The following is a 15,135-nucleotide window of genomic DNA, read 5'->3' as shown; positions in this document are numbered from 1 at the left end:
GATTTTTATTTGTACTTAAGTGTTCTAACTTTTGGATTTTAATTGTGTTATTAATTTATTATTTTAAATTCTAAATTTAAATTCATTAATTTTTATATTTATATTTAGTTTTACTATATTTATATTTAGTTTTAAAGTTAAAATTTTCTTAGAAAATTTAATTTAAATAATATTTTTTTATTTATCCTTAAAACATAATATAATATTTATCATAGAAATAAATATTATTTGAAAAAAAATTAATTTTTTAAAAGATATGTTTTTAGCGACGTTTGTGTGAAAAGCGCGGTCGTTAAAGGCCTATTCTATAGCAGCGTTTGTGGAAAAAGCGCCGCTAATGGTAATGGTCTTTAGCGGCGTTTGTGCAAAAAGCGTTGCTAAAGGTCATGGTCTATAGCAGCGTTTGTGAAAGAGCGTCGCTAAAGGTCATGGTCTATAGCGGCGTTTGTCGAAAAAGCGCTACTAAAGGTCATGGTCTTTAGCGGCATTTATTTCTAAAAACGCCGCAAAAGTTTGCGACGCGTTCAATAGCGACGTTTTTTTCAGCGCTTGTCAAAACGTCGTAAATAATTTTAGCGGCGCTTTCAAGAAACCTATTTTAGTGTAATGCCTATGTGTTGTGTTTTCACCCCTCCCTTTTCCAACCAACCCCCCAACCCGTGAAAAATTTCCAGGAACTGGGAACCCCCGTCAAATTTCAGACATCCCAAGAATCTCAGGATATTTTCAGTTACTCGTGATACATATTTTGTTTTTTTTTTTAATTCTTGCCCAACCGGTTGCCTATATAAATGGGGTTTTCCTCCTTCTACTCCGTAAACTCTCTCAACACACCCCTCAACCCTAAAAAAAATCCTCTCAATTATTCTTTTTTAATGTTGAAAATTTTCAACAGAAAGATTTATTTGTGTTTGAGGGAAACAATTTGTTAGCTTTAATGCATGTTTGAGTTTACGATGATGTGGTGGCGCTCAAAGACCCCTAGATATCATCTGCTGTGTCAGGATCAAGTACCAAATGAATTTAATATACCAAAACATGATTCATGCCACGATGTCGTATGGTGGTCGTTCCGATGGGAAAAGGCTTGTAATGTCACTATTTTAAGTTTCTCACAGCCTAGGACAATCATTAGGTTCCTTTTCTATTCCTTATAGTTATTTTCGTTTAGTTTGTTTTCAATGAATATGTTCAATAAAGGAGTTGGTACTATTTTCAAACTAAAAATAAAACATTCATATATTAATATATTTGTATTAAACAAATGTTTGAAAACGTTTTGCAACATTATGATAAGCATTAATATGATGCACACGTCTTACATTAAACCTTGAAAACATTTGTAAGCCGTTGCAACGATAATTCCTACACCCATTGAATCAAGCCACCTTGGGGTGATCATGATCAACTAGTAAGAACATGAATTTCCATCCAATTAGTACATGAACCTAATTCATTAGGCTTTCACACGTACTAATAATTGTGTAACATTTGACCATCATTCTAACTTAAGTATAGCTCCTTGTAGAGTTACTTAACTAGATTATCTTGGGTGTATAACCATCAAATCAATATCTATCGCATCATGCACCACAAATGACTTATCTTAGGACAATATCGTCGAGTAGAATGTTGACTAGTTTTCCTATTTTAAGACAGAATTTCTTGATGTATCGCATGATAATACCTACCATAGAGGCCTGTCCAACTATCATACGACCATAAGAAAATTTTGCTTAATTTTATGAAATCTCTTCAGTCCACATGACAACGTCCACCTTAGGACAGGTTCGTTTCATGTCATCACAAGAGACCATTGATAGAGGCTGTAGGTCTTGTTTAGGGACCTTCTCCTTCTCAATATTTTAATAAACATGCAAGGTTTTTAATTTCAGTTTCAATTATGAATGATCAATATATGCATGACAAGTACATGTGGCATTTTTTCCTAATCTATACGACATGCTTATCTCATATATGCATGAACATATATCCGTTGTTATATAAATATCATAATGCTTATCTCATAAATATAAAAGCATAAAATTCAAATGACTCTGATCAGCCAAAGTTTTCATGATTCCATCCTAGAAAAATAATAAAATTATAAAATTACAAAATTCACCTCAAAGCATACATTGGGTCTTTAATGTTGCCACTACGGTTTTTTGCTGCGGTATTGGTTCACGTTTCCATCATTTTTTTCGTGCCACCATCGGCCACCACCACTGGATCATTGTCGGCTCCACTAGGTCTGGTTTTCGTCGTCTTGTTTCTAGGGTTTTACCGAGAAAAAAATTACAAAAATTCCTATATTCGTTTCTGGCTCATATATTTTATTCTAAATAAATAAATCATAAAATAAAACCCTGTGTGAAGATGATAGTCCACAATCTAAAATATACATGCCTGGAAAACAAATTAAATTAGAAATAAATTTTAGGAATCACAACTTTGGCAAAATTACTTTATCATCAATAACAATAAAATAATTATATACATTCATTTACATACATTCCCTTAAACATGTGAATAATTATAAGAATGTCACATCTTATCAAATATTAATCAAATAAGATGAAGAGAGATTCAATCTCGGTTTACACTATAAATATAACACAATCTGACTCTTAATACCAATTATTGGAAAAAAAAATCCAGTTTGAAAATGGTTTTCTTACACAGCAGCAAATTAAAATTTTGAAAACCGGCATGGTTTGTGATATTTATAACAATAAACCTTAGACCAAAATCGTACCTATGTTTTCGAATAAGTGAATCCTTGATTTTTTTGGCTTTCAACCAAACGATCTTCTTCGCTATTCTCGTATCACGAACTGCTTTGAGTGTGGGCTCGAACCAATTGAACCAAACGATCTTTTTCTTATGGGGTTAAAATGAAAATTCTCTCTCTTCTTTAATAGAAACCAGTAGAATTTCTGTTCTGGAAAAATATATTTAATAGTTGAGAATAAATTTTCTCTACTTTCGACAGATTAACAATCTCTTAAAATTGTGTAAATAGCTCTACCAGTGCCATCTGCTTATAGGGAGAGGAGGTAGAACCCTTATTGAATTGTAGAGTTTTATTTCAAATAGAAAAATAACTTCCTAGTTCAACTAGGAGAGGGAAAGGAGCTAATAGAGCGTGTTTCCCCTCATATGTATTATGATGGGGATTCGAGCCTCTCATTGTATTGAGCCAAATTATATGTGCATTTGCAAATGAATCATTTCTCATTTCCATTTTGAGAAAACAACATTCATTTCTAAATAGTTCTATTTCTCCATTTCGGAGAAAACCATAATCATTTTTAAATATTTTTCATTTTTTTATTTCTATTCATTATGTTCATTTTCGATTCAACATGCAATTCATTTTCAGTTTCAATGAGTTAATTGAGGGACTGATTGGACATATGTAATTAGGGCTCAAATGATTTATAATTAAGTTCCAGTTTTTCACCTATTAATTATAAACGCATTTAGTCACAAAGTTATTCCACTATAGTATCGTGACTGAGCTCTCCCTAACGACATGCCATTACGAAAACATCTACTTAGTTCTCGTCCAATAACCTTGTCATAAGTATGGTACCCTCATAGGATATCCTTGATCTATTTGGGATAATATCTGCTCTCCTATTATGATCCTATTTTATCTCATGGTAACCATTACATCTTTCTTCATGAAAAGCCAATAGCTATCAAATAGCAATCAAGTCATTCATCACGAAGACGAACGACCCATGACCACGCTTACTTTTCATCAACCATGTAATGCCAATAAGAGGATATTATTTACTCATGTCTTGGGCTATGAATTCTATTATTGTGTATGATGCTATGTACTATAGAAGTCATACACCTAATGCACCAACTTTCGGTTCCTTACCTATTTAAACTCAGGCTTTTACTTACATTAAAGTGTACAGTCACACATACATAGTCCACCATCCACTCAGGATTTAGGTATGCCACACTATGAATGTCACAAGTGAATAAGTCCATAAACGGGTCCAAGATCTATTCTACTTGGGTTCTATTTGATGTACTGCCAGTCCAGTCAACCACATCTATGTCTTTATTTTTTGGGAGTCATCCGTTTCGATGCCCAAGACAAGGCATCTCTCCAATTGGACTTGATAGATGACATATTGGTCTTTCAATCAGTTTTTGATCATTTTCGATTAAACTAAAGACATGTTTAGGTTTGTCTACTAATACAAGTTATTTTTTTGTATTACGATCTGACTATTTAATACTGCTTAGTATCAATTAAACATTAGACAACCGATTCCAAGAGCCAATTAATGAGCTAATTAATAACGATGCTTAAAAAGAAAAATGGCCAGAATGGATAAGTCCAAGCCATATATGGACGGCTCGAATCTTGAATGGATAGCCTCTGTGACCAAATGAGCCAATTAATGATGAAGTTTCAAAGGCAAAATGGCTAGAGTCTCTCCAGTAACATGAAGAACAATCCTCAAAGAGATGAGAAGGAGAATGAAAAGGTGATCACTTTGCAACTGGGCTAGGAGTTAGAAATGCCCCATAAGCCCATCCATGAAGAAGAGGTGCTCGAAACTGTTGACAAACCCAGAGAAGAGGAAGAAGTCAAGCACCATGAGCCAGTCGAGGAAGTAGATGAACCAATGTCTGATTCGGTAATCTCAAATCCAAGCACAACAAGTGTATCATTCACGACACGACTAGAGGAAGAGTAAAAGAAGTACAAGGTAGATTTTGTAATTTTTCTCAATTTATTTAAATCCTTTAATGTCAACTTGTCACTCCTTAAACTTATCGATAAAATCCCTAAATATGCCAAGTACTTAAAAGAAATAATGGCACGACATAAGAAAATGAAAAATGGCAAGCAAATTGACATTGATGCCTTGTGTAGGACTTTAATTGCTAAGAAGGTACCCCTAAAATTGAAGGATTTGGATAGCTTAACAATCCTAATAGAGATTAGGGGATCGACATTTTAGCTAAGCGCTTTGCGATTTAGGGCTTGCATAAATTTAATGTCTCTATTGATCTATCAAAAAACCAGACTCAGAGATCTTAAAAATACCTCAATAAAGCTACAATTAGTCGATAGATCCTTGGTACACCCAAAAGGTGTGCTCTAGGATGTATTGGTCAAGGTACGGGGATTTATAATCCCCATCGATTCAGTTGTCCTCGATTTTGAGGAAGATCGAGAAATTCCAATTCTTTTGGGTAGACCATTTATGGCCACATCTAGATCAACCATTGATCTCAAAATAAATGAATTAGTAATTCAAATCGATGGCAAAATAGAGGTGTTCAAATGTGGTCAGGATTCCCAAAGTGTGGGATTATTAGGGGATGAACGTTACGTTTTATTCGATTTAACCCCTAACGACCTTAATCAAAGTTGTTTTCCAAGTTGTGCAAGTCTAGGTAAGCGTAATGCAAGAGAAAGAGATAAATGGCAAGATCCCAGAAGAAATGGAATCGATTGGAATGACAACTAGGTCAAGAGCAACAAATGAATTTGATAGTGAAGTTCAAGAAATTGTTCGACAAGTCCGGTAGCACAACATAGATTTAACCCATCAAAATTTAATTAATTTGTAAATATTATATATTATTTTATTTTTATTTGTTAGAATTAGAAATTGGACTTGTTATTTTGTGTTAGAATTAGAAAGAAACAGGTTTCCAATAACAACAGAGGAGCTAGACGTTAGGGTGCATATACGAGTAATCGAGGGCCTTCTACAAGTCTAAGATAGGCCAAATCGAAGCCATGCTGTCACTTTACAATCCCATGACATGACACAACCCATTTGAGCCTAAAAATGAAGAATTTTATCATTGTGTCATGCCATGCCTTACCTATGGCGCGACACACTCTTGAGTTCAGCAAAAACAAAGGACAAAAGAGAGTCGTGTCGCGCCATGTCCCCTCTATGGCGCGACATGCTGGCCAATTTTGGAAAATTTTTGTTCTTGGTTCGACACGATCTTTAGAGATATTCACCAAGGTTTCACAACAAGCAAAACCATAAATGGCTTCTATATATTGCTCTTACCAGCTGCTACAACCTCCAAGCTATCATAACAAACCAACTTACCATTCATAACCCTTTTCTTCGGGATTTCACGAATTCCCTATCATTTTTTTACTTCAAACTCACCTCAAAATCATGTATAGAATCCTTTTCAACAGTGAATCCATAGCGGATAACCATGCCACCATTTGAGAAAGGAAACTTGACAAAAACCTTCAAGCGGTCCAACGAAAATTACTTTTACAAGAATGAGGTTTCAAATCGCTAAGTGCATTGCAAGGCGAGACACGAGAGTTGATTCAATTTCATTGTTGGGAGAAGTTTAGTACAACCTTGACCAATCTAGTGTACCTTCTGATCGTGCACGCATTTTATGTCACGTTGAAGGAGGCGGATGCGAATAGATCGATGGAGGTACTGTGGATGCGAATATTAGTCCGAGGGAAGGGAATTTCTATCTTGCCCCTCAAGATAGCAAGGTATTATAATATTCCATTATACCTTAGTGATTTTGTACAATGCACGGATTTAATGTATTTTTGAGAGAAAATATGGAAGATATACTTAATCTCTTGACGGACGGAAAGGGTGAGTGGAAACATCACTTAGGAACAAACTATCCTATATCATTCTCCTAGAGGAAGTTAAATTCTAAGGTTTGAATGTGGTTTAAATTTATCAGCACTTGAATTTGCCCTACGACAGACGTGTCCAATGTCGATACATTCCAGGCAACATTGTTGTGTGCGATTTTAACGAAGTAAAGTGTAATAGCCCGATTTTCAAAAATGTCGAAAACAGTGGTACGAGATCACCAATTCAGAAAATAAGCTTGTAAATTTTATTATCAATAATTACGAGCTAAATATGATTTTTAAGATATTTTAAATTAGTAACTTGTATTTTATAAAAATTTATTAAGTCAAGAAATTGAGAAGAAGAGGTATCGAGACTTCGATGTTATAAACCAAGCCGTAAATATTTTTATAAATATTTACGAGTGTCAATATGGTAGTGTTAAAGTTTCACGAAAATTTTAATGTTTTGGCGATTAATTAATTAAAAAGACTAAATTGAAAAATGCGAAACTTGCTAAAGTGATTAAATAGCTTAACAATTAAATAAGGAAGGACTAAAAGAGAAAATGGACCAATTTAGGGCTGAGATGACATACCATTAAAAAAATCTAAGATTTTTATGTATTAAGGACAAAATTGGAATTACAATAAAGTTTATGTGGCCAAATTTTATTTTAAGCATTTCAAGACCATTTCTTCTGGAAATTTCGGTGGGAGACAGCCATGGAAGAGGGTTTGGAGCTGGTATTCCATATTTTGGCTTCAAGTAAGTTTAATTCTTGCTTTGTCCTTGAAATTTTTATATTTCTAGACTTTTACAATTAGGTCCAACTTAGTATTCTACTAGTTTCTCATTTTGTCTAGTTTCTCATTTTGTTGAAAGTTTTGGAAGATACTAATGATAAGTTCATATGATTTTTGTTATTTTTTGATGAAATTGAGATGTTAATGGATGTTTAAAGGTGTTTTATTAAAGAATTTTAGATGAAAACATGTTTTAGGGATTAAATTGAAAAGTATTGAAATCATGGAGAAATTCTAAAATTTCATGGAATCTATGGGCTGTTATTGATATGTATGAGAAATACTAGGCTTGAATCAAGGATTATATTGCAAGAATTTCATTTTCCAAGCCTAGGGACGAAATTATCATGTATTAAAAGTTTAGAGTCAAATTGGTAATCAATATATTACACTAAACAGTTTTGGGCAGCAACAGTGGTCTAACTTTGAAAAATAACCAAAAATTGTGGGAATTGAATTAGAGGGTGAATAAAATATGAAATTAAAGCTTATTGAGTCTAGTTTCTCATAGAAGAAATTGTGTACGCAATGAAATTGTAAATCATGAGATATAATAGATTTTGTGAGACAAGGTCAGAATGAATTTGGGTTCCCCTGTTCTGAATTTGGAAAATCATTAAAAATTTTAGAAAAATGATTATGAGTTATAATTTATATGGTTAGAATCCTTAATGAGTCTATTTTTAGAAGAAACAAATATAAATATCATCCAAATTCTTTACAATGAGATAATTAATTTTTAGTGAAGAGTGGTCGGAACTGTCAGACAGCAAAACAGGGGAAACTTTAAAGAATAAACTGTACTATTTGGCTGAATCAAAAATTCTGAAAATTTTATGGTAAGAAGGTATGTGAGTCTAGTTTCAGGGAAAATTAACGGATCTTAATTTTGAGCTTTGTATCTCTGGATAAAAATACTTTAGTGACTCGGACTCGGATAAACAGTTTTGAATATACATGTGAGTGAATAGTGAAATTATAGCTAATGTTGTTTAAGTGTGTTATACACATTAAGGATGTGGAATGGGGAGGAGGAGGAGGAAAATTGGGAAGTATATGAATGATTTGTGTACAATTTGTCATATGCTTGATTATAATTGATAAACGATGAAATAGAAATAATGCTTATATTTGTGCATTATTGGTTATGATTTAAGCTCATGTGTGAAAATAAAGTTTCATAGTATGTGTGTATCGTATATTCGGTATATGATTTGGCATGAAATAATTTCATGAATGGTTTATCATGTGGTTAGTTCCAAAAGAATTATGTTTAAATATACTAGCTTGTGACTATGGTTGAATGATATGTTTATATCTTGTGTGATGTGCATAGGAAACAAGGGTGGTAAGATAATGAAATAGTACGTTCATATGGCCGAAATTTAATGATTAAATGTTAATTTCATGAGTTATGTAATGTATGATGAGATATATTTATTGATGAAATGAGAATAAAATAAAAATGCGAAAACTGAATAAATGATCAAATTGAGCGGAACGCCGGATTTGAGTACTTCTGATCAAGTGAAAAGTGAAAAGTGATAGCTTCGGCTATACTTATCTGATCAAGAGACAAAGTGATAAGTGATAGTTTCGGCTACACTTATCTGATCAAGTGACAAGTGAAAAGTGATAAGTGATAGCTTTAGCTACACTTATCTGATCAAGAGACAAAGTGATAAGTGGCTACACTTATCTGATCAAGAAACAAAGTGATAAGTGGTTACACTTATCTGATCAGGGACAAGTGATAAGTGATCATACGTAAGACCATAGTTATACTATGGCAAAGTGAAAGTGAAGTACTCAATTTTCCGTAACCGTTCCCTAATTTGATTAAGGATGGTAAGTGACAAATGGGCCCAAAAGAATTAAAGTAAATGGATAAGTGGTAGTGTATTTATATCAGGACGATGTTGTTATTCAAGCTAAAATGATATTTTCGTTGCAAAATTGAGAATTTCATAAATTTGTTATTGAATGGTATAATCAATAAACATTGAGTTAAATGGTAAATACGTATTAGTGTTGAACTTGATGTCATTGAATTGTACGTGAATTAAATGGAAATTGCTAGTGATATGATCTAAATCGTGAGCATGAGAAATTGCGAATTGAGGGAAATGGAAATGAAGCATTGAATTTCATGAGTATGTATCGGGTCTCGTAAGCCCTAATTATTATGATTATAACATTTTGAGGATATACTGTGAAAAGTTATAGAAGCATGTTAATTATTTTGAAAGTTTTAATTTAAATGAAATTTTATAACTCGGTTAAATACGTTTATAAGTGCATGTGTTTTGGTAATGCCTCGTACCCTATTCCGGTATTGAATACGGGTAAGGGGTGTTACATAAAGAGTTTGTGTGGGAACTTGGATATATCAGAGCATGCTCTAATGTGCTAGGAAAAATGAGGTGGAATTAATTTTCCCGCACTTAGTGACAGTCTTATGCCGATGAACGAATGAGCCAGTGGGACAATCAGGTCATGTCTTACAACCAATCGAGTTTCTGTTATTGGAACTGAGTGTGGAGTATCTTATAGGGAATAGGAAAAGAAAGAGAGCGATAAAGACAAAACCACATGTAGGCGAGAATGTGCTACCTGATTCAAAATGGATAGTTCGATGGATGCAAGAAGCTGGACTGATTTTTTAAGATTATACGAATAAAATTGGGTTGAATCTGCCACAATTCCCATGAACTAAGTACAAGTTAAAGACATAACCGAACAAGATGAGGAAAGAGAATGAATTAGAAGAAGAAAAATATCCCGAAGAAGATCCGGAGGAGTTGGAAGGTGAACCAAGCAAAGCGGATAAAATGTTGGATCCTGATTCAAACTAATTTCAAACAATTCCATTAATTTTCATTTTTTTTAGTTTGGAATTTGTATTTTGTTTTTGTTTAGGATGATTTTAATTTTTTTTTACTTCTTAATTATTTAAGACTTTAATATTTTATATATGTAGTGGTGGTTAGTTTTTCTTAGTAGGAACCCCAAAATTTTGAAGGCACAACAATATAGAGTTAAAACTGAAAGGAGGAGTAGTTCCCAGCAATTGTATTGCATGAGTCATGCCAATCGGGTAATCTCTTTCCTTTATATTTTTATTTCACATTAGGGACAATGTGTTGAATAAATTATGGAGGTGACTTAGGAAAAATGTTAATATATTCTGTTATTTTATTTTTCTAGTTTTTAGTAGTTTTAAATTTTTATTTTGCATGTTTTTTATGTGCTTGAGCTTATAGAAATACAAGTGATTGGTTAGGAGCATGTTAATAGGAATTTGTGAATAAATTTCAAATTTAGTTTGATAATAATTGATTCTAAATTTTAATTTTAAACTACTTACTTCAATTTATTACACTGTGAATAGATTCAAGATGTTAAGTGTACCACATGATAAATAGATATATAAATAGCATGCATGTTTAATTGAGTTATAGGTTGTAAAAATTGATAGACTTGGTCGATTTAAGCCATGTATAGAATTACCTAGGGACAACCTAAGACATTGTTTGGTAAACAACTTTTTGACGCAAAAAGCTATCCCGTAAATATTTTCTCTAGTACTTATTTTGAGCCTGGATCTATTTTTTTGATGAACCATGAATGAAACCTTAAGCCTAAAGAATATTCTATTTAATTCTTTATTTCTTTGTCCTTGCACGGATTTAAATGTCTGATTATTGATATTGAGAGATTAGGTAGATACATCACAGTGGTTTCAAAAGAAAAAAAATGAGTGACTAAGGAATTGTTTGATATAGTGAGTATAAGATTTCTTGAGCTTGTAGAAAAATAAAGCAAAATTCCAATCGAGAAAATTTGATGAAAAAAATATAAAGACAAAGTGAGTTGGAAAAAAAGTACGCTTACATTTGTTCCAAAAAACAATACGAGCTCGGATGATTGTACTCATGAATATTATACTGGCCATAGAAATAGAGAAATAAGGAAGGTGAGAGAAGTGGATATAAGGTGGTGAGTATATGTATACGCAAGAGAGTATCGAGGTCAATATAATGTGCGAAACTACTTTTGTGCTTAGCTATTTTATCGAGCACGTTCTTTGAATTCCAAACCAACCTAAGCCGCAGAACGTTACAAGCCGAAAAGTCCTATGTGACCTAGGTAGTACCTTATATGGATGACAATTGCCATGTTTTGATGTTTTTACCACATGTATTCATTTGAACATAATTTTCTATTTGTATATTTGTTTTGATGAAAATCTATACTTATCATTCTTTTTTTTTTGCTTTGTAATTTATTGAACTAACCCGTCTAATTTTAGAAATTGTGAGTCAATTTTATATCATGCTAGTATTATATGTTTATTTTCATTATATTGTTAATATATTTCTATCCATTTTCCTGTATCAAGCTAGCTCAAGTACATTTTCTTTTCTTTAAATGTTTATTTCTTGTTTTTAGTTTTTATTTTGTGTTGTTTAGTTTGCTTAAGGACAAGCAAAGACTTAAGTGTGAGGGTATTTGAACTGTCTTCAAATGTAGTTGTAATTTTGGTCTATTTTCGCACTTAAGGAGCTTGTTTTCTAACCAATTTAGTGTTTAGTATTTTGTTTATAGTATCCAGTAGTTAGTATGAAAAGTTAATAAAAAGAAGTATTTTAAACAAAATTTGTGAGTGTTGTGACCTATTAGACTGACACGAACCTTAGGTAGTGCTAATGTGTTGAATTGAGTGTGTAGGATGATGAATTATAGGCCCAATTAACATGAGAGTAAGGGACGAGTAATGCACAAGCTTCTCAAGCCGTCAAAGCATGAAACGAACCATACAAGGCATAAATTGACTATCGTGTTGTGCCATAGATCTTGTATGACGTGACATAGATCGACGTGCTACCCAAGTACAATAAGATTATTTTTGTCCACACAATCAACTTTATACGAAGACTTAGGACGTGTCGAAGACCTAATTTAGGTTGCCAACACTCCTACAAATAAGACGTTAGAGGTTTGATGTAACTAAGTTATCTTAGACGCCTTCAAAAACCCTCGTAGTTAGGAGTAGGATTAAACAAAGTTTTCTTTCCATTTTCTTAAACAACTTTGTTCTTTCCTCTTGGAATCAATTTTGATCCAAGAGTTCTTTTATAATCTTAGACACTTGGAGAGCCTTGTAGGATTTGATTAATTAATGGAAGCGTACGAGAGCGAGTAATGATTAGAGATAATCCTGATTAAGATATGTATGTGAGCTATCTATAAATAGGAGGGCTTGATAGTTGAGAGAATATTTCAAATTCATCTTATTTACTAGACATTGTTATTATCGAAGAAACCATGTGAGTTCTTCTTTGTTAATGAAGGTGTTGACTATAAAAGCATAAGAGAGATTTTATACCAGTTGTCTGCTGGTAAATTCTTAAACCTTCTTTTAAGCTTTACCAGATAGATAGAAGCTAATGCAAGAGAGGTTCAATAGGATTTCTTTGAATACTGGATATGAAAGAAACTTCTATCTAGAAATTATTTGCTTGTCTACAGATTCTTGCTATATTGTAAAGTTTTGGTCATTTTTTATGTTTAAAAAATTTGTTTTACTATTTTAGCTAAAGAAATGGGAGAAGCTCCTAATATTAAAGGGAAGGAACCAACAGAGTAGACAAAGCTTTGAGTAAGGTATTCTGGTGAGTTCCTCTATACATTGTGTCTGATATTTGCATTATCTTATTTAATCCTTATCACTGTACACCCAGGAAAGTGGCTTTTTCCTTTGTCTCAAGTGTTAATGTCTAAGGAAACATATTCAAAGAGACTTTGCATGCAAGGTTATATATGATTAAACAGACCCAGAAAACTTGGCATATACATGGTATGAGTACTACTTCCTTAGTGCATAAAATCAGTATCTAGACAGGTGTAAGGAGGCAACGGAGGGATGTTGTCTATAATGATAAAAAGAAGACATGGGATAAAATGTTTTGCCTCCGGTATGACACTTTGGTGAAAACTGTGATTGGTGAAAACCCGACCTTGCGGGGTAACACATATGTGTTCAAACAAGGAGGGAAGTTAAGGGGATACGAAGGTGATGTCCATTAAATAGCTCTAACGAGTAGATATGAAGATACATGAAAAGTTAGTTCTTTGGAACAAGGATCAAAAGTTAGCACAATGAATGTAGTACATAAGAAAAAGGGTACATGTGATAGTGCTCATTGCATAAAATGTAAAATAAGTCAGTCAGTCATAAAAAGGGTAGTCACACATATGGCGTTTCCGCGGAGTAGTTGTGCCTGTGACCATCATGTATGAGTTTAGAAACCAGTGTTGTCTGTCGGAAGGCTGAGTTTATCGCGGTAGTATCCGCTAATTGATTTATGGATCAGATGGATGTATATGCTGAATATGGTGAACTAGTCTATCAGTTTGCGCCCTATCTCTTAATGCCTTATAGTAATATTAGTGGGTTTTATTTCCCCAGGAGCTTACTAAGTTGTCATGAACTTACTCAGTTTTTTCTTACTTTTAGGTTCTTAGGTTGAGCGTGGTGATTGAAGGGATACAGCCAGATCTGTTGCCATTTGCGAGACTTCTTTTTTCGTAGGATCATGTATTTTCCAAGGGTATTAGGACGTTGTTGGATATCGACGCTTTTAAAACCATTAATTTGTACTTGAAACGTTATGTTGGATACTGCCAATGTTGATTAGTAGCCTCATTGGCTTATCTTTATTTGTGATTTATAAATATTGTTAAGTAGTCGCCAAATGCTATTTCTTGTATCTTTAAATCCTTAAGTGTGGCGGTATAACATTTTAAAATTTTGCTTTCAAATAAATGTAGTCTTAAATTAATGGAACATCGTACTAAAAAAGGGGTACGCACCAAAATGGATAGTTGTTTTAAAGGGGAGAGTTTTGTGTTTCCAACAGGTCGACCAGTGGCACTCCATATCCGAAACCAACGATTGGGTCGGGTGTGGGGTGTTACAAGTTTGTTGGTATCAGAGTTTCAGTTTTGCCGATTTTTAGAAACCAATTTCAGCTAGAAACTCCGCAATACATGTTACACAAATCTGGCTGGAACCTTCATAGTATTGCTAACAAAATTTGTTTTATAGTGAAGAAAGAAAGAAAAATGTCGATAAACTCAAGGAATGCTGAGGGGGAAGAAGTGGAAAGCAATACCCCGCCATTAGTGGATAACCCTGCTCCTTTTTTGAGCCGGGGAGTATTGGGAACAAAGGCTAAGGATGCCTTGATGGAAATGGTGGGACATGTTATGTGGCAATGGTTCGAGCGGTACATGGGAGTTGCTCCAACCTCATCTTATAAACGTCGTGATGAATCAGTGAGACAATAGGAGACGATTAGGAAAACAGAGGTTACACCACCGGGAAACCTTGCATCTCCAATTCCAGCTGTAGCGATGTCTAAAGGAGACCCGGTAGAGATCATCCATAAGAAGGGTGGTAGAGAGTTTCGAGGTGGTAAAGAGGATGATCCAGTTACAGTAGAAAAATGGCTTTCCCAAGTCTGTCGGGTAGTTGAGGAACTGCAGTGCTCCTCAGTTGAAAGTCTAAGATGCACCATCTCCCTACTTGAGGATGAGGCATATCAATGGTGGACTACAGTATCCAGCATGGCCCCAAGAAATCAGGTGAATTGGGACTTTTTAAAACTCAAGCAAAGATAAACGACAATGTTTGAGTA

At 33.7% G+C, this 15,135-nt stretch overlaps 1 long non-coding RNA gene across 1 annotated transcript; it reads left to right on the top strand.

The window, feature by feature from the left end:
• Positions 1 to 7,338: 7,338 nt before the first annotated feature.
• LOC128042874 (uncharacterized) lies at positions 7,339 to 14,182 on the top strand. Its single transcript, XR_008198369.1, has 3 exons — positions 7,339 to 7,394; positions 13,030 to 13,107; positions 13,953 to 14,182. It is a non-coding gene; the product is annotated as an uncharacterized LOC128042874 (long non-coding RNA).
• The last annotated feature ends 953 nt before the right edge of the window (positions 14,183 to 15,135 follow it).

This window comes from Gossypium raimondii, chromosome 8, assembly GCF_025698545.1.
Source record: "Gossypium raimondii isolate GPD5lz chromosome 8, ASM2569854v1, whole genome shotgun sequence".
In the NCBI taxonomy this organism is placed as follows: Eukaryota; Viridiplantae; Streptophyta; class Magnoliopsida; order Malvales; family Malvaceae; genus Gossypium; species Gossypium raimondii.
Note: the sequence above shows the minus strand (reverse complement) of the source record. Positions and strands in the feature narration are given on the sequence as shown.